The sequence below is a fragment of the Notamacropus eugenii genome, chromosome 3 (assembly GCF_028372415.1).
Source record: "Notamacropus eugenii isolate mMacEug1 chromosome 3, mMacEug1.pri_v2, whole genome shotgun sequence".
NCBI lineage: Eukaryota > Metazoa > Chordata > Mammalia > Diprotodontia > Macropodidae > Notamacropus > Notamacropus eugenii.
Genome location: NC_092874.1, coordinates 128,472,208 through 128,496,821, shown reverse-complemented (window position 1 = coordinate 128,496,821; position 24,614 = coordinate 128,472,208). Strand labels below are relative to the sequence as shown.

The 24,614-nt window shown below is 36.6% G+C and overlaps 1 protein-coding gene across 17 annotated transcripts in view; it reads right to left on the bottom strand.

The window, feature by feature from the left end:
- The window catches only part of CADPS2 (calcium dependent secretion activator 2), a 741,873-nt gene that overhangs the window by 519,573 nt on the left and 197,686 nt on the right, over nucleotides 1–24,614 (bottom strand). The gene's annotated exons all lie outside the window — the stretch shown is intronic.

Below are 24,614 nucleotides of genomic sequence, written 5' to 3'. Positions count from 1 at the left end.
CTATGTAGTTGGATTTCATTTTTACATATTAAAAGATTTGGAGCAGTTTCGAGGAATCTTTTGAAATGCTTTCAAAGTGCTTATTGGACTTATTTCTACCATATTCTTCAGTCTGAATCTGACACACTTCTTTGCTTTTCTTTTTAGATGGCATATATTTTTAAATTTTATTTTTAGTTTTCAATACTCAATTCCACAAGGCTTTGGGTTCCAAATTATCTCCCCATCTCCTCCTCCCCCCACCCCAAGACACCTTGCATTCTGATTACTCCTTCCCCCAATCTGCTCTCCTTTCTACCACACCCCTCCCTTCCTTTATCCCTATCTTCTTTCTTTTCTTGTAGGGCAAGATATATTTCTATACCCCATTACCTATATTTCTTATTTCCCAGTTGCATGCAAAAACAATTCTCAACATTCGTTTTTAAAACTTTGAGTTCCAACTTCTCTCCCCTACCCTCGCCCCTGAGAAGGTGAGCAATTAAATATAGGCTAGACACATGTAGTTATGCAAAAGACTTCCACAATAGTCATGCTGTGAAAAACTTACTATATTTCCCTTCATCCTATCCTGCCGCTCATTTATTCTATTCTCTCTTTTGACTTTGTGCCTCCCCAAGTATTTACTTCAAATTACTCCCCCACTCCCAATTGCCCTCTGTTCTATCACCCCCCCACTCTGCTTATCCCTTTCTCCCCTACTTTACTGTAGCGTAAGACAGATTTTCATACCAAACTGAGTGTGTATGTTATTCCCTCCTTATACCAAATGTGATGAGAGTAAGCTTCGCTTTTTCCTTCTCACTTCCCCACTTTTCCCCTCCATTGAAAAAGTTTTTTCATACCTCTTTTATGAGAAATAATTTGTCCTGTTCCATTTCTCTCTGTCGCCTTCCAATATATTCCTCTCTTATTCCTTAATTTTATTTTTTAGATACCATCCCTTCCTATTCATCTCACCCAGTGCCGTGTGTGTGTGTGTGTGTGTGTGTGTGTGTGTGTGTGTAGTTACAAATATTATCTTTCCATGTAGGAATGTAAACAGTTCAACTTTAGTAAGTCCCTTATGATTTCTATTTCCTGTTTACCTTTTCATGCCTCTCTTGATTCTTATGTTTGAAAGTCACATTTTCTATTCAGTTCTGGTTTTTTCTTTTTTTATATATATTAAATTTATTTATTTAACTTTTAACATTCATTTTCACAAAATTTTGGGTTACAAATTTTCTCCCCTTTTATCCCCTCCCCCCCCAAACACCAAGCATTCCAATTGGCCCTATGACCAATCTGCTCTCTCTTCTATCATCCCTCTCTGCCCTTGTCTCCGTCTTCTCTTTTGTCCTGTAGGGCCAGATAGCTTTCTATACCCCTTTACCTATATTTCTTGTTTCCTAGTGGCAAGAACATTACTCGACAGTTGATCCTAACACTTTGAGTTCCAACTTCTTTACCTCCCTCCCTCTCCACCCCTTCCCTTTGGAAGGCAAGCAATTCAATATAGGCCAAATCTGTGTAGTTTTGCAAATGAGTTCCATAATAGTTGTGTTGTATAAGACTAACTATATTTCCCTCCATCCTATCCTGTCCTGTCCCCCATTACTTCTATTCTCTTTTGATCCTATTCCTCCCCATGAGTGTCGACCTCAAATTGCACCTTCCTCCCCATGGCCTCCCTTCTATCATCCCCCCCACCCTGCTTATCCCCTTATCCCCCACTTTCCTGTATTGTAAGATAGGTTTTCATACCAAAATGAGTGTGCATTTTATTCTTTCCTTTAGTGGAATGTGATTAGAGTAGACTTCATGTTTTTCTCTCACCTCCCCTCTTTATCCCTCCACGAATGAGTCTTTTGCTTGCCTCTTTTATGAGAGATAATTTGCCCCATTCCATTTCTCCCTTTCTCCTCCCAATATATTTCTCTCTCACTGCTTGATTTCATTTTTTTTTAAGATATGATCCCATCCTCTTCAATTCACTCTGTGCACTCTGTCTCTATGTGTGTGTGCGTGTGTGCATGTGTGTGTGTGTAATCCCACCCAGTACCCAGATACTGAAAAGTTTCAAGAGTTACAAATATTGTCTTTCCATGTAGGAATGTAAACAGTTCAACTTTAGTAAGTCCCTTATGACTTCTCTTTGCTGTTCACCTTTTCCTGGTTCTCTTCATTCTTGTGTTTGAAAGTCAAATTTTCTTTTCAGCTCTGATCTTTTCATCAAGAATGCTTGAAAATCCTCTATTTCATTGAAAGACCAATTTTTCCCCTGAAGTGTTATACTCAGTTTTGCTGGGTAGGTGATTCTTGGTTTTAGTCCTAGTTCCTTTGACTTCTGGAATATCCTATTCCATGCCCTTCGATCCCTTAATGTAGAGGCTGCTAGATCTTGTGTTATCCTGATTATAATTCCACAATACTTGAATTGTTTCTTTCTAGCTGCTTGCAATATTTTCTCCTTCACCTGGGAATTCTGGAATTTGGCCACAATGTTCCTAGGAGTTTCTCTTTTTGGATCTCTTTCAGGCGGTGTTCTGTGGATTCCTTGAATATTTATTTTGCCCTCTGGTTCTAGAATCTCAGGGCAGTTTTCCTTGATAATTTCATGAAAGATGATGTCTAGGCTCTTTTTTTGATCATGGCTTTCAGGTAGTCCCATAATTTTTAAATTGTCTCTCCTGGATCTATTTTCCAGGTCAGTTGTTTTTCCAATGAGATATTTCACATTATCTTCCATTTTTCCATTCTTTTGGTTTTGTATTATGATATCTTTCTTTCTCACAAAGTCATTAGCCTCCATCTGTGCCATTCTCATTTTGAAAGAACAATTTTCTTCAGTGAGCTTTTGAATCTCCTTTTCCATCTGGCTAATTCTGCTTTTGAAAGCATTCTTCTCCTCATTGGCTTCTTGAACCTCTTTTGCCAATTGAGTTAGCCTATTTTTTAAGGTGTTATTTTCTTCAACATTTTTTTGGGTCTCCTTTAGCAGGGTGCTGATTTGTTGTTCATACTTTGACTTCATGTCTGTCATTTCTCTTCCCAGCTTTTCCTCCACCTCTCTAACTTGATTTTCAAAATTCTTTTTGAGCTCTTCCATGGCCTGAGCCCATTGGGTGGGCTGGGTGTCTTTGCCTGATGGTAAGCATTGTTCTTCCTCATCAGAAAGGCAGGGAGGAAATTCCTGTTCACCTACAAAGTAACCTTCTATAGTCTTATTTCTTTTTCCTTTTCTGGGCATTTTCCCAGCCAGTGACTTGACCTCTGAATATTCTCCTCACACCCACCTCGCCTCCTGATCCTCCCAGCCAGCGTTTGGGGTCTGAGATTCAAATGCTGCTTCCCAGCCCCAGGGCTTTTGGAGGGGGCAGGGCTGCTATTCAGTGTGAGATTAAGTTCAGGTGGTCAGGTCGGGGCAGGGCCACCTCTCAGGCTCAGTTCCCTCAGGGGGTTTATGCACAGACCTTCCACAATGGATTCAGGCTCCTGCCCCCTTGGGGAGCCCCATTCTGCAGCTGCCTCTCAGCTTCTACCTCCCGGGGAAGCCCAAATCATGGGGGCACCCCACTCCCCTCTCGACCAGCCAAAGAGACTCTCTCACCGACCCCCGTCACCTGTGGGTGGAGGGACTTGTGCGGCCACTGGAGATCCCGTCCATGAAGCCTGCTCAGGTCTGTTCCTCTTGGTGCCGTGGCCGCAACAGGCCTGGGCCAGGCCGGGCTCTGCATCCGCAGCGCGACGGACCTTTTGCGAGAGGTTTGCAGGTCCCTCTGGAACAGAAATCTTCTTCTCTTCACTGTTCTGTGGCCTCACTACTCCAGAATTCGCCGTGAGTTACTTTATACCGATGTTGTATGGGTTGTGGGTTCGGAGCTATGTGTATTTGCGTCTTTCTACTCCGCCATCTTGGCTCCGCCCCCCAGTTCTGGTTTTTTCATCAAGACTGCTTGAAAGTCCTCTATTTCACTGAATGACAATTTTTTCCCTTGAAGTATTATATTCAGCTTTGCTGGGCAGGTTATTCTTGGTTTTTAATCTAGTTCCTTTGACTTCTGGAATATCATATTCCAAGTCCTTGGATTCCTTAATGTAGAAGCTGCTAGATCTTGCATTACCCTGATTGTGTTTCCACAATACATAAATTGCTTCTTTCTGGATGCTTGCAATATTTTCTCCTTCACCTGGGAACTCTGGAATTTGGCTACATTCTTTCAATATTTATTTTTCCCTCTGGTTCTAGAATATGAGGACAATTTTCCTCGATAATTTCATGAAAGATGATGTCTAGGCTCTTTTTTTGATCATGGCTTTCAGGTAGTCCCATAATTTTTAAATTGTCTCTCCTGGATCTATTTTCCAGGTCAGTTGCGTCTCCAATGAGATATTTCACATAGTCTTCAATTTTTTCATTCTTTTTGTTTTGTTGTGTAATTTCTTGGTTTCTCATAGTCTTTAGCTTCCATCTGCTCCATTCTAATTTTTAAAGAAGTATTTTCTTCAGTGAGTTTTTTATGCTCCTTTCCATTTGGTTAATTCTGCTTTTTAAAGCATTATTCTCCTCAATGGATTTTTTGAACTTCTTTTGCCATTTGGATTAGTCTATTTTTAAAGGTGTTATTTTCTTCAGCATTTTTTGAATCTTCTCTAACAAGCTGTTGACTCGCTTTTCATGATTGTCTTGCATTGCTCTCATTTGTCTTTCCAATTTTTCCTCCACCTCTCTTACTTGATTTTCAAAATCCTTTTTGAGCTCTTCCAGGGTCTGAGATCATTGCATATTTATTTTGGAGGTTTTGGATGCACAAGTCTTGACTTTTAGGTCTTCTCTGATGGTATGCATTGTTCTTTCTCATTGGAAAGTATAGAAGAAAACACCTGTTCACCAAGAAAGTACCTTCTACAGTTTGTTTGGTTTTTTTTCCATTTTGGGGGCATTTTCCCAGCCAGTTACTTGACTTTTGAGTCTCTTGTCAAGTGCAGCGTATACTCTAAGGGCCTGCAAGCTCTCAGTTCCTCCAAGGTGGAACAATCAAGGAAGGGGAGGGTTAGTCCTCTCCTGGACTGCACTCTGGTCTGGGAGCAGCCACAAGCTTTTCTGCCCAGGATCTGTGAGTAGAATTCCCCCTCCAGAACCTCCACCAGCTCGACCATGCCAGCACTCTTCCTCACCTCAGGACCACCACTCAGGACTGAGACCCATCTTGGCTGCTTGATTCCCTCAGGGTCTTTAGACTGAGGGTTCCAAAGATGAATGCTGCCCTGGGGCTGGAGCAAGACCACGTTCCCTTCTCACCCAGGTCCTGCCTGTGATTCCGTGCCCTTCAGCCTTTTCCAGTCCTGTCCGCTGGGCTGTGCTCTGTTCTGAGCTCAGTGTGATAGACCCTTCCTGTGAGCCTTCCAGGCTGCCTTGGTCTGAAAATCTCTTTCACTCTGTCATTTTATAGCTTCTACTGCTCTAGAATTTATTTAGAGTCATTTTTTGCAGTTATTTTATGGGCTATGGGGAGAGAGCTTCTACAGGTCTATCCTTCTACACTGCCATCTTGGCTCCACCTCTACTTCTTTGCTTTTATGATCTTTTAAAGGTCACAACTGAATTTCAACAAAACCTAAGTTAATTTTTTCATATATGAAACAGGAATAATACCTTCTAGCTGTACTTGAGACGGAATTGTTGGAGAATTTATTTACATATGTACAAATTCAGATTTCCCTTTAACCTCCAAAATGTTCCCCTCACTTTTAGATGTAGTGACCTCTGACTGAACTCATTTGCTTCCTTCCCTCTAATTCTTTTGTCTTTATCAATCCAAGTGATAATCTACTGGATGACACCTATTGTCATCCAGCTGGTTCCCAGAAAAAAAAAAATCAAGTTTTCATAAGAAACACAGCTCTGGTCTACTTTAGCTTTCATTCAGGTCCAAAACATGCTTCTGGGAGTTTCCCATTCCAGGTGGCCCAGCTCACAGAAGTGCTATTGGGCCCTCCCCTGTTGTTAAAAGTATAAATTGTCTTTTCTGTCATTTCAATAAAATCAATGTTTCTATTCACTGTGGCTCTCATTACCATGGTGTTCAAGTTCCTGAATTCAGATCTATGTGATTTACACTCACAGACTAAAATAACTGTGACTCATAAAATTGTTATAAAGATCAAAGAAGAGAAATTCATGCAAGGTCATTTATAAACCTTGAAGTGCTATGTATGGTATATATTAAATATTGTTGAAATTATCACTATCATATTTTAAAGTTGAATTCAGATGGAAATGTTTTCTTGGACAGATGATTAACAATGCACTTATATAATTTTCCTCTATTCTGATGAAGTTCAGATGGAACTGATAATAAGATAGGTCAGGGGATTAATCACAGAATCACAGACCTAGCACTAGGACAGTCTATTCTGCTATTATCCCATGATTTTAAATATTCTGTGGACTACTGCACAACTGGATGCAATGATTGCTTTTTCAACTGAGTAAGACCATTGAGTTGTAAGCTTCCCTAAACATAACTCTGCAATATCTCTAGTAGCAGAGTATGCAACTTGTCCTTTTCTTGTAGATGGTTTTAATTTATTTTACTAGGGCTTCCTATTTGAAAATATTTTATTCCATGCACTTTGGAGATGATGGTGAAGTATACTAAAATGAGTTTTGTGGGTCAAAATTATGTATAGGTAGCTTTGAATAAAAGTTATATCTACCATTCTACACTGTGTTCTCCAAAGGGTTCTCTGTTGAAGTCTCAAGAATATTTTGAGGTTTGGATGAGTAGTGGGGAGATTTGTCATTTTTTAGTTTATAAAGGATGCCAAGTTTCTGACATATAATTCTAGCTACCTGACCATGTTTTTCCGATATACAACAGATGTTAACATTTTGCTAAATTATTGATAGAGACTACAGTTTCTGATATGTCACATGATAAACCCATGAGCTCTTTAAGGATAATCTTTCTATTATATCTAGGAATAATGGTGTAACCCTGAATCATTTCATGAACTAATTTTCATAAAAATATCTGAATCGGTTATTTATTCAGTTGTTTCTTTGTTGACAAATTGTTGGTCTAGTTCATGTGGATGTTGACCATGGAGTGTCTTTTGATTCTACTCCAGAATGTATTCTCTTTAATCATCTTCATCTGGACAAAATCATTGTCCTACCAAGCAATCAAACAGCAAGTGATTAGGGTTGAGGGAGATGACAGGACTAAGAGGCTAAGATTCAGCAATAGGAAATCAGACAGTTGAGACTGGAGTATAAAGCATGAAGTTCAACCAACAGAGAATAAAGTACACAACACAGACAATCTGTTTACCAGAGGATCAGTTCTAAGTGACAAGCATTGTCCTAGGCTAGGCACCAGGGACCCAAAGACAAACAACAGAACAAGACAGTTTTCCTCTCAGGGAGCTTATATTCTGTAAGAAGAAACAACACATTTACCTCTGCATACACAACAAGAACATACAAGGTAAATACAAAGTACTAAGGGTACTAACCACTAAAGGGATCAGAAAAAATTTCTGCAGTGGTAGCACTTGAACTGAACTTTGAAGGAATCTAGAGATGTGAAGAGGGAGTGAATTTTCCAATATGAAGGAACAAAATGGAATGTTTTGTACAGGAACAAGAACAATTTTACTGGAACACAGAGTGTGGAAAGGAAATAATGGCTAGTAAATATAGAAAGGTAGATTAAAACCAGAATTTAAAGATCTTAGAATGTTAAGTAGAGATATTTGGGATTTATCCTAGTTACTAGAGAGCCATGGGAGACTTTTTAAGCAGAGAGGTGATAAGGTCAGATTTGTCTGGGCTTTAGAACTATCACAGGTCAGGAAATCCAGGCACTAGGAATTCAGGGACAAAGAGCAGAATGGGACCGAAAGCCAGACTAAAATATTGCTCAGCCAGGAAGCTGCTGACCAAGTGTCCTTTATCTTCTTTCTTATGAATGTGGGGAAGGAATGAGTCCCAAAATGGAAGGTTAAAGAGGCTTAACTGCTGGTGTTAGAAGGATGTATGGATAGAGAGTCACTGGATGGTCTAGTGTTTTCAAATCCTGAGATGTTTATTTTTAACATTAACTGTATTTGACACAGCACCACCTTTCATGATCTCTAAGAACTCTGAAAATTCATTTATTTTTCACTATATTAGGAAAGAATAGCAAAAAGACCTGCAGGCAGGCTTCAATAACTACACTGCTAACACTTACCTCTTACCTGAAATGTCAATTCTCAAGAAAGTTGAATTTTCTCAGAAATCTGACCCATCTGGCCTCTAGCACAGGGGTGGAGAACCTGTGGCCTCAGAACTACATGTGGCCTTTCAGATCCTTGGGTATAACCTTTTGACTGAGTACAAGTTTTACAGAACAAATTCTTTTATTAAGGGTATGTGTTTGGTACAGTTTGCATTCAGGCAAAGGGTCACACTTGAGGACCTAGAGGGTCACATGTGACCTCAAGACTGCAGGACTCCTACCCTAGCATATCTGTTTATGGCACAGAAAGCTGTTTATTCTGTGCTACCTGTGGAAATGATTAGGTTACATTATTCTGGGCACAGAAGGAATATGTCATTTCCGGATTTCTCTACTTCATAACCATTTAGAGAAAAACAATTTCAAATAACACTTCCACTACATGTATACACATACACACTTACATACACACACACACACACACCATGTGTTTTCTACAACTGTACTAATGACATACTGGCAAGAATTCTAAAGATTTTCACTTGCTTTTCTCTATAGTGTTGTCATATAAATTGTCTAGCTTCAAAGTGGCAATGTTGTTGTTGAGTTGTTTTTGTCAGGTCTAACTCTTCTTGACCCCATTTAGGATTTCCTGACAAAGATAGGGGAGTGATTTGCCATTTCCTTCTCTAACTCATTTCACAGATTAGGAAACTCAGGCAAACAGAGTTAAGTGTCTTGTCCAGCATCACATAGCCAGTAAGTATCTGAGACTAGATTTGAACTCAAGTCTTCTTGACTCCAAGCCTGGCACTTTATCCACTATACACCTAGCTTCCTTCTTCTAAGAATACAGTTTCCCCATTTACATCACAACTTTCTCCATCCAAGTTTCAATGAGAACATTTCAATGAGAACTTTTCAACATAAGAAATCAAATGGGAATATGGGGGGAATTTTGTGGAAACTATAGATGATACACAAAGGTGAGCAGATGCCACAAAATAAAGTTTAGAAGCTAAGAAATGCATAAAGCACATGTATAACTGCACAATATAAACAAAATTTATCTTTTAATACTGTAATAATTCAGACTTCTCTCATACAAAGGAAGGCCAAAAAATTTTACATTGATTTTCCAGATCACATGAGTGCTGTGTCCCTAACCCCACAATGTAGAAAGGATAACTGTAATGTCTTTTAAACATGGCAGATGTGTGAGTGGAGAATATAAAATGTCTTCAGGTAACTATTCAAGTTATATGATATAGCCATCATATTCAGTAAGAATGTAGAAAAATCGTGTAATTTATAAAAGGTTACTGTTTAAATACTAAAATCTAAGGGCATTAGACCACATTTTAAATGATCATTTATCTTATCAGTCATGCATGACTCTCTTTCGTAATGCTTAGTTATTACTGAATCTAAATAAAAACTAAAGATAAAGAATTAATTTTGAGCCTATTAGGAATATATATCTTTTAAAATTAGGCATACCATAACTTTTTGTACACATTTTGAACTGGTTACTCTAATACAAAAATAATTATGCAATGCAAAAATACTACAGACTGAAGATTACATTTGTTATATTTCAAATATTCATTATAATACAAATTGTGAAAGGCAGTAAAATACACAGAATTAGGTAATATTTAAAGAAATGTAGGTCATTATGAAAAAAATTAAACTCATAGTACTTATGCATTATAGGTAATAAAGAATAGGTTAATTTTGTTGGTCATTTTATATTTTTAAAATGCAACATACTATGCTTTTAATTCTCATATGTGACATGGTAAAAATGAGTCAAATAATTTAGATACCATATGAGAGACATTACCTTTTTTAGTACATTGGGATAAGATACAATGAAATGTTTTGTTCCAACCAAGGACTTAAATCTATGTATTTTTATTATTTTTGCATAAGTATATTAATAACAATGCTGATTTTTTGACCACCTGATGAAAACAGGTACACTTACAATGCTTGAGATTAAGGACGTAAAGTATAATTATGAATCAGAAAGAAAATAAGATATCCATGCAGCAGATAGTAATAGAGACACAGTATATTTCTCAAGGTTCTTGCAGTACTAAATATATTTTTAGTACCATTGAGCCAAAGGGCTCTTTCATCAAATATTTGACTGAATAAATGTCCTGGAATGCCACTGCATATATTCCTTGCCTGTACTCTGCCATCTTGACTCTGCCTCCCCTATGACCTGTTTTTGATGAAGCTATTCTGGCTCTTTTTTAATACTATTTCCTTTTCTGAGAGGATTCATAACTATAAGGGACCTTAGAAATCAATTAATTTCAAACCTGGACAACAAGGTCATGTAGTGCTTTGTCTGGAGTCAGGAAACTCATCTTTGTGAATTCAAATCTGGTCTCAGAAACTTACTAGCTGTGGGACCCTTGGCAAGTCACTTAACTCTGTTTCCTTTAGTTTCTTCATCTGTAAAATGAGTTGGAGAAGAAATGGCAAAGTACTCCAGTGAATTTGCCAAGGAAATCTCAAACGGGGTCATGAAGAGTTAGATAGGACTGAACAGCAGTAACATATTCCAAACCTTCATTTAATAGAAATTGCCCAAGGTCACACAGGGAGTAAGAAACAGAGTTGATGTTCAAATCCAAGTTTTGTTTTAGGATCACAGATTTAGAATTGAAAAGTACCGAAGAAACCATTAAATCCAGCTCTCTCTCTCTCTCTCTTTATAGATGAGGAAACTGGGGTCCAAAATAAAGTGGCTAGACCACAGTCATGCACTTAGTAAGGATCAAAAGCAAGAGCTGAACCCAGGTCTATGCCATGCTGCTTCTCAAGGCATTCTCTTTAGGATGGATCCCCCAATTTGCCCTTAAAAGTTGGGTTCCTAGAGATTGTAGCTCATCAGAAAGTCTGAACCATAACTATACCTCATAAGTCTCCCACCATTGTGTTTTCTGATATCAGCCAGAAGCCTTTACTGAAATGGTTTAATAAGAGAAGCAGCAACAAAACATCTCCTCTCATAAATCCATGGTCAACTCTCCTGCAAATGATTTTTATCAGTGGGAAGAGCAGATAGTAATGGAATTCATACATAGAGAGCCTCCCTTTTCAATCTTCTCTAATGATCCCTTCACATAAAACTGTGAATTGGTCAAAGGCACAAATTCCTAGAAGAGCTCAAAGGTGATTTTAAAAATCAAAAAAGAGAGGTAGAGGAAAAACTTAGGAAAAGAAACAAGAAAAATGTTAGAATAACATGAAAAGAGAGTCAATAGCCTGGTAAAGAAGGAGCAAAAACTACTGAAAAAAATAACACTTTAAAAGAAACAAAAACAGAACTGGCCTAATGGGGGAAAAAGGTACAAAAGCTCAATAAAGTAAATAATTCCTTAAAAATTAGAACTGGGTGAATGGAAATTAATGACGCCATAAGACATCAAGAAACAATAAAAAAAAAGTCAAAAGAATAAAAAAATGAATATAAACTATCTCACTGGAAAAACAACTGATTTGGAAAACAAACTGAAAAGAGATAATTTAAAAATTATTGGCCTAAGTTCTTTTTGTGGTGGCCAAAAACTGGAAATCAAGGGGATGCCCATCAGTTGGGAAATGGTTGAACAAATTGTGGCATATGAATGAAATGCAATACTACTGTGCTATAAGAAATGATGAACAGGAAGACCTCAGAGAGGCCTGGGAAGACTTATATAAACTGATGCTGAGTGAAAGGAATAGAACCAGGAGGACTTTGTACACAGCAACAACCACACTGTGTGAGGAATTTTTCTGGTAGATTTAGTACTTCACTGCAAAGGAAGGACTTAAAATATTCCCAATGGACTCTTGAGGCAAAATGCCTTCCACATCCAGAGAAAGAACTATGGAAATGGATCACAGAATGAAGCAGAACATTTTCTTTTGTATTATGTTTTGTTTTATGGTTTCTCCCATTCATTTTAATTCTTCTATGCAACATGACTAAGGTGAAAAAGCATTTAATAGGAATGTATGTGTAGAACCTATATAAGACTGTACACCATCTCAGGGTGGGAGTGGGGAGGGAGGAAGGAAGGAGATGGAGGAAAAGGAAAAAAATCTAAGATACATGAATGTGATTGTAGAAATAGAATAATAAAAAATAAATAAATAAATAAAATAAATAAAGGAATTATTGGCCTACCTGAAAGTCATGATTTGAAAAATAAAAGTCTATACATCATCTTTTAAGAAATTATATTTTTTAAAAACCTGCCTTGATACAATAGAAGTAGAAGGCAAAACAGAAATTAAAAGAGATTCCAAAATGAAAACTCCCAGGAATATTATAATCAAATTCCAGAGCTCCCAGATCAAGGAGAAAATACTGCAAGCAGTCATAAAGAAACATGGCACAATATTTAGCACTGTTTATATTAAAGAACTACAGAGCTTGAAATACGATTTTCTGGAAGGCAAAGCTAGGATTACAACCAAGAATCATGCAACCATTCAATACTAAATAAGTTACTTGGAATAACAGGTAAAGAAGGGATCCTACCAAATTCTTTTTATGAAACAAATATAATACTGATACCTAAACCAGAAAGTGCAAGAACAGAAAAAAAGACCAATTTCATCACTGTATATGAATACAAAAATCCAAATTAAAATACTAGCTGAAAGATTACAACTATATACTACAAAGATTATATGTTATGATCAAGTGGGCTTTATACCAGGAATGCAAGGATGGTTTAATATGTAGAAAACTATTAATATACTTGATTACATCAATAATAAAAGTTTTAAAAATCATGATTATATCTATAGATGAAGAAAAAGTTTTTGATAAAGTTTATTAAAAATACTTGAAAGTATAGGTATAAATGGATTTTTCCTCAAATTGATAAAAAGCATTTATCTAAAGACATCAACAAGCATTACTGGTAATGGTTAGAAGCCTTCAAAGCAAGATCAACTGTGAAACAAGAATGACCACTGTCACCAATATTATTCAATATTGTATTGGAAATGCTAACAATAGATATAAGAGAAGAAAAAGAAACAAAAGAAATCAGAATAGGGAATGAGGCAACAAAATTGTCTCTTTTTGCAGATGATATACTTGGAAAATCCCAAAGTCCCAACTAAAAAGTTAATTAAAACTACTAATAATTTTAGCAACGTGCCACAACATAAAGTAAATCTCGATCAATTATTGGCATTCTTGATGTCACAAACAAAACTCTGCAAGAAAATATAGTGAAAAATATCCCATTTAAAATAACTCTAGACAGCATAAAATACCTGGGAACATACCCAACAAAAACAAATCCAAGAATTATATAAACAAAGTTATTAAAAAAAAACTTTGTATATGAATAAAATTAAATAATTGGAGAAATATTAATTGTTCATGGGTGGGCAAGGTCAATATAATAAAAATTATAATTTTACACAAACTAATTTATATACCCAATGCCATTCCAATTAAATTACTATTTTTTTTTACTGAATTAGAAAAAAATAATAAATTCATTTGAAAAAACAAAAAAAGTCAAGAATATCAAAGGAAATAATGAATAATAAAGGTAAAGGAAGAAGATTTAGCAATATATCAGATCTAAAACTATATTATATGACAGTAACTAATAAAACTATTTGTTACTGGATACAAAATAGAAAAGTAGATCAAAGGAATAAACACAATTTACCAGAGCAAATAAACATAATAACCTTGTATTTGACAAGTGAAAACACTTAAGATTTGGGGATAAAAATTCATTATTTGGTAAAAATTGTTGGGAAAACTGAAAGCAGTATGGCAGAAACTTGGCATAGATCAATATCTTACACCTTTACCAAGATAAAGTCAAGATGGATACATGACCTAGACAATAGAGAGAGATTTGATAATAAAATTAAAAGAACATAGAACATATTACTTACTAGACTTATGGATATATGAACAATTTTTGAATAAACAAGAGATAGAGAGCAAAGTTAGATGTAAAACAGATAATTTTGACTGCATTAATTTAAAAAGGTTTTGTATAAAAAAATAAAACAATTGTAGCCAAGATCAGAAGGAAAGAAGAAATTTTGGAGAAGATATTATAGACATTTTATCAGAAAAAGTTTTCATCTCTCAAATATATATAAAGAATTTTGTCCCTTCTATAAGAATACAAGCCATCCCCAATTGATAAATAGTAAAAGGATATGAACAACGAAGAAATTAAAATAATTTATAATTATATGAAACCATGCTCTAAATCATTGTTGATTAGAGAAATTCAAATCAAAACAACTCTGAGACGTCATATTACACCTACCAGATTGGCTAAAAAAGGGGAAAAGTGACAAATGTAGGAGGGGATGTGGAAAAATTGGGACACTAACTCATTGTTGGTGGAATTGTGAACTGATCCAACCATTTTGGAGAGCTATGTGGAATTATGCCAAAAGTGTTATTAAAATGTCTATCCCTTTTGACCTAGGAATACCACTATTCAGTCTACCTCTAGAATGGGGGAAAAGAAAAAGAACCTATATGTTCTAAAATATGTATAGTAGCTCTCTTTGTAGTGGCAAAGAACTGGAAATTGCAGGAAATCCCACCAATTGGGGAATGGCTAAACAAATTATGGTATATAAATGTGATGGAATATTACTGTGCAATACGAAATGATGAGTTCAATGATTTTAGAAAAACATGTAATGACTTTCACAAAATAATGAAGAGTGAAATAAGTAGAACCAAAAGAACATTGTATCCAGCAACAGCAATGCTGGTTTAAGAACAACTTTGAGCAAAGAAGTTATTTTGATTTTTATAAATACTCAGTTTTATCTATAAAGGACAAATGAAGAAAAATGCTATCTTCATCCAGAGAAAGAACTGATAAATAGAAGTATGCATAGAGAATGTATATATATATATACATATATATATATATATATATGTAGTATACACACACACATTTGTGTCTAATGGTAGCCATCTCTAGGGTGGAAGTAGGTGGGGGAGGGAAGAAAAAAAAGAAATTTACATGATAATTTTGTTATATATTTGAAAGGAATGGCAAGTTGTAATAGCAGATTTGCAGTTTCATGTACACTTATCTTATTGTACTCTGTTATACAAATGATTGTTTTATTCTATAAATTAAAAAAAAAATTACCTACCTAGCAAAACTGAGTATACTCCTTGTGAGATGGGGTGGAGTGGGACAATGGATATTCAACAGAAAGAGAACTTTCAAGCATTCCTGATGACAAGACTGGAGCTGAATAGAAAATTTGACTTTCAAATACAAAACTCAAGTGAAGCATAAAAAGGTTAACATGAAAGAGAAATCACAAAGGCTTCAATAAGGTTAAACTGTTTACATTATTGCGTGGGAAGATGATGTTTGCAATTCTTAAGAACTTTATCATTTTTTAGGACAGAGAGTAGATAGGTGATGGAGTGGAAAGAGCACCAGGCCTGGAATTAGGATGAAGTGAGCTTAAATCTGACTTTAGATGTTTACTTGCTGTGTGACCCAGACAAGTCACTTCACCCTGTTTATTTCAGTTTCCTCATCTATAAAATGAGCTGGAGAAGGAGATGGCAAACCACTCCAGTATCTTTCTTGAGAAAACCCCGAACGGGGTCATGTCTCACTGTGATACAACTGAAATGACTAAATATTACATAGAGAGAGAGGGCAGGTATGAGTTGACTATAACAAGATGATTTTAAAAAAAATAAAATTAAGGAGTAAGAAAGAGGGATTCACTCCAAAAAGGGAGAGATAGAAAGGGATAAATTATTTCACTTAAAAGGGGTGCAAAAGGAATTGCATTTACAGTGAAAAAAAAGATGAGGAAGAATGGCGGGTAACACTGGAACCTTAATCTCATTTGACATGGCTCAAAGACGAATAACATACATACTCAGTTGTCTGCAGAAATGTCTCTTGCCCTCCAGGAAAACAGGAGTAGAGTAGGATAAAAAAAAGGGGAGGGAGGTGACAGAAGGGAGGTTGGACTGGGAGGGGTGGAAGTCAGAAGCAAAACAGATTTTTGAGGGAGGGACAGGATAAAAGGAGAGGAAAAGGGTAATAGCAAAGTAGAATAAGGGGCGAGAGGGGAAATACATAGGAATCATAACTGTGAATGTGAATGGGATGAATTCACCCATAAAATAAAAGTGAATAGCAGAGTGAATCAAAAACCATAATATTACAATATGTTATTTACAAAAAACAGACTTGAAACAAAAAAAAATGCTCACAGGGTAAAAATAAGGGACTTAAGCAGAATCTGTTATGCTTTAGCTGATTTTTTTTAAAAAGCAGGGGTAGAAGTCATGATCTCTGACAAAGTAAAAGGAAAAATAATTCTAATTTAAAAGGATAATTTTGGAAACTACATTTTGAAATACAAAGTATCTTAGACAATGAAGTTGAGATTAACTCTAAAGTGCATCAAATGGCATGGCACAAAAATTGTTAATGGGAAAGCTAAAGGAGTTACAGGAAGAAACAGACAGCAAAACTATACTGGAAGGGGACCTCATTTTTCCCTTCTCAGAACTAGATAAATTAACAACAGCAATGTAAAAAGTTAAAGAGATGAACAGAATTTTAGAGAGTTACATACGATTAACTTATGCAGAAAAGTGAATAGGAAAAGAAAAGAATATACCTTTTCTCAGTGGTACATAGCACCTACATAAAAACTGACAACGTATTAGGGCACAAAAAAATGACAATCTGTAATGATAATTTAAATGGGAAGATCTTTCCCATTTCTTAATAGACCCTTGTGACCTGCTTAAATCACATTGTATCCAAGTTCATCACACCTTCAGTGAGAATAAGAAATTGACCAAGCCCCAGGTCAGATTAAAGAAATACACAGACAGGATTTTAGACCCTATATCAATTTTACCATATAGTGGAAGAACGGATCAAATACCATAACTAGGGCATTAACAGACACTGTGGCACAAGCCTCCCTTATATATGGAAACCCTGGTAAGATTAAACATGGAACTCCTATCACCATCACAGGACTGAGAGAAGCTGAAATGTCAGCCAGACAATTTAAACCAAAAATGAAAACTGGACAATTATCTAAGAAAGAATATACTATGCTAACTGTACCCATTCCTGAATACATCGTTGGAGTAGATATATTGAGAGGTACGACATTAAGTTTACCTGAGGGGAGATACAATTTTCTGTAAGGAAGCTAGGAATTCATAAGACAGAAATTAATAGTTTTAGTGGGTAAAATAAAAATGGGCCCAATCATTTTACCTGAACCTTCTAAAGTAATTACTTTAAAGCAATATTGCATACCATGTGGGCAAGATGAAATGAATTTGTTGAGGCAGAAGTGTTAGTCAGTCCTTGCAACCACTCAATGAAATAATCCTGTCTGGACTATATGAAAGTCAGATGGGATCTGGAAGATGATAGTGGACTACAGACAACTGACTAAAGAGACTCCTCTCTTGTATGCTACTGTTCCCAATACCCTTACCTTAATAGAAAGGATCCAGAAATATGATGGGACTTGGTATGCAGTTATCGATTTAGCCAATGCTTTCTTTACTATTCCAGATTCAATATAATGGGAAAATTTCCTTTCACTTGGCAGGGCCAACAATATACTTTTATACACTTGCCACAAGGATATCTGCATAGCCCCACTATGTCATTGGATTGTGGTTGAATATTTAGATGAATTAGAGTTACTTGGTATACAACTTATCCACTATATAAATGATATTATGATACAGGGAAAAATTGTAAAAGAAGTGGAGAAGAGTTTGACACTTTCAGTTGAGCATATGAAAAGCAAAAGATGGGAAATTAACCCCGCAAAGATTCAAGGGTTAGCTCAAAACATAAAATTGTTGGGTATACAATGGAAGAAGGGGCTGCAAAAGATTCTCCTGCAAGCCTGACAAAAGATTCAGGATTTTCCTATCCCCACCAATAAGAAAGAGGCCCAAAAGTTTATAGGATTATTTGGATATTGATGACATCACACACCGCTTATCTAGGACAAATTTTGAAAACCATGCATAAAATTACTAGGAAAAAAATGAATTTGATCGGGGAGTTGTAATGGTAATTTAAATGGAAAATATTTCATATTCATTAATAGGTCCATGTGACCTACCTGGGTCACATGGAAGCCCGAGTTACATGAATCTGAGTCACATGAAGACTGTGGTGGGAAAAGTTTACTGAATGGGTGGAGCAGGAAGAGGAGAAGTTGGAGCACAGCTGAGAGGAAGTGAGTGATAAGAGCAGTCAGAACTAGGAAGGATGCAGGTGAGCAGACTGCTGTCTAGTGTGAGTGAAAGAGACTGTGATTTTGTTTAAGAGAGCCTGCTTGTGATTTGTTTAATGGACTTGGTTTGTGGGAAGCCTAGCAGGGGGAAGACTTAGAAATGATGTTGTTCTCTGCATTGTTATTGTGTATAGACTTTTGTTACTGTGATGGATTTGTCTTTCTGTGTCTAAATAAATGTCTTAGTTCTGCCTTCCATGTGGAGGGTCTATTGTATTTTGCAATTCGGAATTATGCAGGGATATTCATGACCACCATAAGCACTGTGAGTATCACACTGGCAATACATTGAGCAGAATAAAGTTTTTTGACAAAGCAAAGGCTGTTATACAATTGGCCATAGATTTATGGCCTATGCAAAGTGGCCAGGCAGAATTACAAATGATTGCACAGGATGAATATGCAAACTGGAGTTTATGGCAAAAACAACAAAGTCAAAATGTACCCTTTGGATTTTGGTCTAGGAAACTCCCTTCATCTGGAATTCAATATATCCCTTTTGAAAAGCAGTTGCTAGCTGAATACTGGGCTTTGGTATTGATTGAACAACTGACTTTGGGTCATGAGTTAATATTAAGGCCTAAAATCTCGATTACAACCTCAATAATGAGTACCCCAGCTTCTCATAGAATTGGGCATGCTCCAGAGACTAGCATAATTAAATGGAAACGGTATATTCAAAAAGATCTAAGGCAGGCAAAAGTGGAGTTTATGCTTTACGTATATCTATAGCAAACATAGATACTAAGGGAAATGATATTCCCCCTGAACCAAAGCAACAGTTGGTACAGTCCTTGGTAAAATGGAATGAGGGATATGAAGGATTAACTGAAGAACAAAAGAGAAATGCATGGTTTACTAATGGAACAGCAAAATATTTGGGCCACAAAACACACTGGAAAGTGGTAGCCTATAACACATGTACTAGGTGGACTTGGTGGACTGGGATAGGTGGAAGGAGTCAATATGCTGAATTTATGGCAGTATTGATTCATGGGCTAATGGGTTAGCTACATGGACACCCATGTGGAAAAATCAAAATTGGGAAATTCAAGGCAAAGAAGTTTGGGGCAATGAATTATGGGAAGATATACCAGACATGTCTTTGATTACTAATTTGTCAGTTTTTCACAGAGATGCTCATGTGGTTCTCACCACGCCAGAATGTGAGGACAATGCACATGCTGACCGTCTAGCAAAGATTGTTACTCAACATATTTTCCTTACTATGACACCAATTGATGATCTAGTAGTACTAGCAAAATGGGTCCATCAAAGGCACGGCCATTTAGAGGTCCAGGCCACACACCAGTGGGCACAAGACCAAGGTATTAGTATCTCTCATTCATTTTTAAAACAAGCAGCAGAGGAATGCTATATATGTCAGCTGAAAAAGGAACCAACTGTTCCTTGGGTAGTAACTGGAGAGATAACAAGAGGAAAAGCACCAGCTCAAATTTGGCAAATAGATTATGCTGAACCCCTACCCCAAGATAAAGGATGCAAATTTATATGTACTTGTGTTGACACCTATTTAGGTATACTAGTGGCCTGTCCCTACAAGAATGCATCCCAGAAAAACACCTGTAAAACTCTAGATATCTTAAGTCTATATTAAGGAAGCCCAATGCAGATCCAAAGTGATGATGGGTCACATTTCAAAGGTAATGAAATGAGATATTGTATACTAAACAACACAGAATGGATATATCCATATTATCCTTAAGCCTCTGATTTACCTGAAAGAATGAATGGATCACTGAAAGAATAGTTAAGTAAGTTAAATTCTAATACTTCTTATCAACATTGGAAAGATAATTTGTTTACTGCTTTGAGTAATTTGAATAATAGACCATTTGGAGGAAGTACACTTCTAGTCAGAATAATGACTACAAATCTGCAAATTAGAACAAAACAAATACATAAGACCCCAAATATTGAGTTTTGGACGGTGAGACCAGATGCCCCAGTCCCGTATCCAGGGAAACCTGGATTTAGTTTGGATAGAAATAAATAAGAAAAATCTGGACTGGAATATGTATGAGTATCCCTAAAAATTATTTTGGACAGATATTACCTAAATCAGGATTAACAGCTTGAGGAATACATCTATTGGCTGGACCGATAGGTTCTAGTTATCAAGGAGAAATTATTGTGACATTTCAAAGTTTAGGTGAAGAACCCATACAGTTTTCTAAAAATGATAGAATAGTTCAAGCGATTATTATTCAATGTGAAACAAAACCCCTTGTGGAAACTGACTCTCCTTCCAAAATAACTAGCAGAGGAACAGAAGGACAGGATTCTACTGATAGAATAAAATCGGGAGCTAGAGTATGAGTAAAACAGAAGCCAGACGATAATTCCAGAGGCTGCAGAAATTACAGCACATGGAAAGGATAATACAGTCACTGCTGTTTATTCAGGAGAAGATGATTACCAAATTGTACCCTTAACTCATATATTCTACCATGACTAAGGCTATGAGAGTGGGCTCATGGACTCCAGGAGCACGGCTAACCCAATAGCTACTCTGCTTCTGGTATTGTCTCCTTGTTTCTTTTTGGTTTTTTGTCTGTTAAACTTGTTAGATTTGTCTTCTGCAGGTTTAGTACCCTCCACCTGCAGATGTCTGATTGCTTAAGTCAGATGCTACCCCTTGTCCAGGTCTGTGATGTTGTAATGTTAATTAGATCTTCCCTGCACATTAATAGGCCTCAAGTACCTTTTTTCAATTTCTAATGAGGCACTGGTTCTCAAGGGTTGTGATGCCCTCTGGTTCTAAAAAAGGGAATAAAGAATCTCAGGTGAGGTTTTTACTTTGGACTTTACTCATTGAAAGTGTTTGGTTTTTTTGTTTTTTTTTTTGACTGAGGAGACTCTGGGAAGCAACTAAGGAGCCCCTCCCACTTTGAAAACCCAGATATTGGTGCTTCTCTCTCTGGTAACTATGTATGTATGATCAGGTAGTTGAATATATTTGTTGATCTGTGATGTATGTATTGCTGATGGTCAGACACTTGGAAGCCCTGTCTGTTGATTATTATTTCTTTGTATTTTCTCTGAAGTTCAGGGTGCTGACTTTTTCCCCTGAACTAGGTGAATGATATATGTCCTTGATTATAGTGATTGTTGATTCCTTAAAAGCTGCTTTCCTTTTAGAAAAGCAGATCTAAAAGCCTGTGCAGCAGGCCTTCTTGTGTATATTGGGGTCCTTGCTGATACATATATGTCACCCTGGAACTGGTGCCGACCAGGCTCTGAATGCCAGCTTAGGAAATGACCTCTCAAATGGGGCCTCTTGGGGCAAGGACAGCTCTACATCCAATTTCAGCAGGAAGTAGTTGTAGAAGAAGAGACTTTCACCCCTTCCCCAAAATTTTAGGCCCCATTCATTTGAGGGAGAAATGATGAGGTGCTTATGCTCAAGTTCCACCCTAAGACATTGTTTTATGTGTTTATTTTGTGTGATCCCTGTTGTATTGTTGCCAAGTTCTTCTGACAGCTATTACCTAAGATAATGTCTTATATCCTTATTTTCTGTTATCCCTGTTACAATTCTGTTTATTTCAGTTGCCCCATCAACCTACATAATGAATAAGAAAGATCTTGGGGCTGAATGTAATGGTAATTTAAATGAAAAGGTCTTTCCCATTCATTAATAGGCCCATGTGACTTGCTTAAATCACATGGAAGCCTAAGTCAGATGTTATGGAGGAGCTTGTTGAATGGGTGGAACAGGAAGAGTAGAGCAGAACTGAGAGGAAGTTATTGAGAGCAGTTGGAGGCGGGGGTGAGAGGTCACAGGCAAGCAGGCACAGCTAGGCTCCTGAGTGTTTGTGGGAAGGCCCTGGTGGGGGAATGAGGGGGCCAAAGGTAGAGAATGGCTTTGACCCCCGTAATGATAATATGTATTGCCTTCATGGCTCCTATGACAGATCTAGTTTTCTGGTTTGGGGATTTGGTTTTCTGGTGTCTGAATAAATGTTTTTCTTCTGCCTTCTATATAGAGAGTGTGTTATACTTTGCAATTTCAAACTATGCTGGCATATTCATAGCTGTCTTCAGTGCTGTGAATATTGCCTGGGTGATACACAACCAAATGCAGAAAAATAGAATCATTACATGCATTTTTTTCAGATCATGATGCAATAAAAATTTTATTCAATAAAGGGCTATGGAAACACAAATGAAAATTAATTGAAACCAAATAATCTAATCCTAAAGAAAGAGTGGATCAAAGAATAAATAATAGAAACCATCAATAATCTTATTAAAGAGAATTATAATAGTAAGACAACATACCAAAATTTATGTCATGCAGCCAACAGCTGTACACAGGGGAAAACATATCTCTAAAAACTCAACATCAATAAAAAAGAAAAAAAACATATTAATGAATTGGGCATGCAACTAAAAATCAAATTAAAAACGTTTTGCACAAACAAATTCAATGCAGCCAAGATTAAAAAGGAAACAGAAAACTAGGGTGAGGGGGAGTAGGAATGTTACAGCACATTTCTCTGATAAAGGCCTCGCTTCTCAAATATATAGAGAACTCAGTCAAATCTATAAGAACACAAGTAATTGCCCAGTTGACAAATGGTCAAAAGACATGAACTGGCAGTTTTCAGACAAAAAACTCAAAGCTATCTACAATCACATGGAAAAGTGTTCTAAATCACTATTGATCAGAGAAATGCAAATTAAAATAATTCTGAGCTATCATCTCACACCTCCTCTCTCAGACCAGCTAATAAGACAGAAAAGAAAAATGACAGATGTTGGAGAGGATGTGGGAAAATTGGGATGCTTACAATTCTAAAGAGCAAATCAGAACTATGTCCAAAGGACATAGTGCTAGGACAAAGTGCATGCTCTTTGACCTAGCAATACCAGTACTGGGCCTGTATCTCAAAGAAATTTCTTTTAGAAAAGGAAAATTATCTACAAAAACATGTGTATCAGCTCTTAGTGGTACCAAAGAATTAGAAACTGCAGTCATGTCCATCTACTGGGGAATAGCTGAACAAGTTGTATTATATGATTATGATGAAATATTATTATGCTATAAGAAATTATTTTTACACGTAATTGAGGAAAATAAAATATTAAAATAAAAAAGAACAGGTCATGGCAAGACTAAAGTCCATTCTTTTTTTTTTTTTAATTAACAAGTTTATTAACAGATTGGGAAAGTTCTCAGGGGTGGGGAACCTGTGGCATCAAGGCCACATGTGGCCAAGTCCTCAAGTGTGGTCCTTTGACTGAATTCAAATTTCACAGAACAAATTCCCTTAATAAAAGGATTTGTTCTGTAAAACCTGGATTGTCAAAAGGCTGCACTTGAGGACCTAAAAGGCCATATGTGGCCTCAAGACCACAAGTTCCCCATCCATGATAGGCTATCACTTCATATATAAGAGATTTGTTGCTGGAAAGGAACTTTATATCAAATCCCCCTATTTTACAGCTGAGGAAGCTGGACAAAGATATGCTTCATCTATCCCTTAACAATATTTTATTGCTTCATGCCAGTATTATGGAAAAGAGAAGATATAATAATAGCGACACCGAAATAATAGCAACAACATAATTTGCAAAGCAATTTATAAATATCATCTTATTTGATCATCACAATAACCCTGGAAGGTAGGTATAATTATCTCCAATTTGCCGATGAGAAAACTGCAACAGAAAGGTTAAGCCACTTGTCCAGGCTCACACAGCCAGTAAGGGTCTGGGCCTAGATTTGAGCTTAGGTCTTAAACTTGGACTTAGAGTGGGACTCTAGGGCTAGCACTTTATTCACTGTGTCACTTGTAAGCTAGATGATAACTAATTAGTATATTAATAACTGGGTGAGTGGCTAGATACAAGCAGAAATCATTAACAGTTCAATGTGAATATTTTTCATGTTGTGCCTCTGGGATCTCTGGTCATTTGCTGATTAACATTTTAATTAACCATTTCAATTAAGATATCAATCCTACACTTATCGTTCACAGATGATACCAAACTGGGTTACATAGTTAACATATGGGATATCACAGTCAA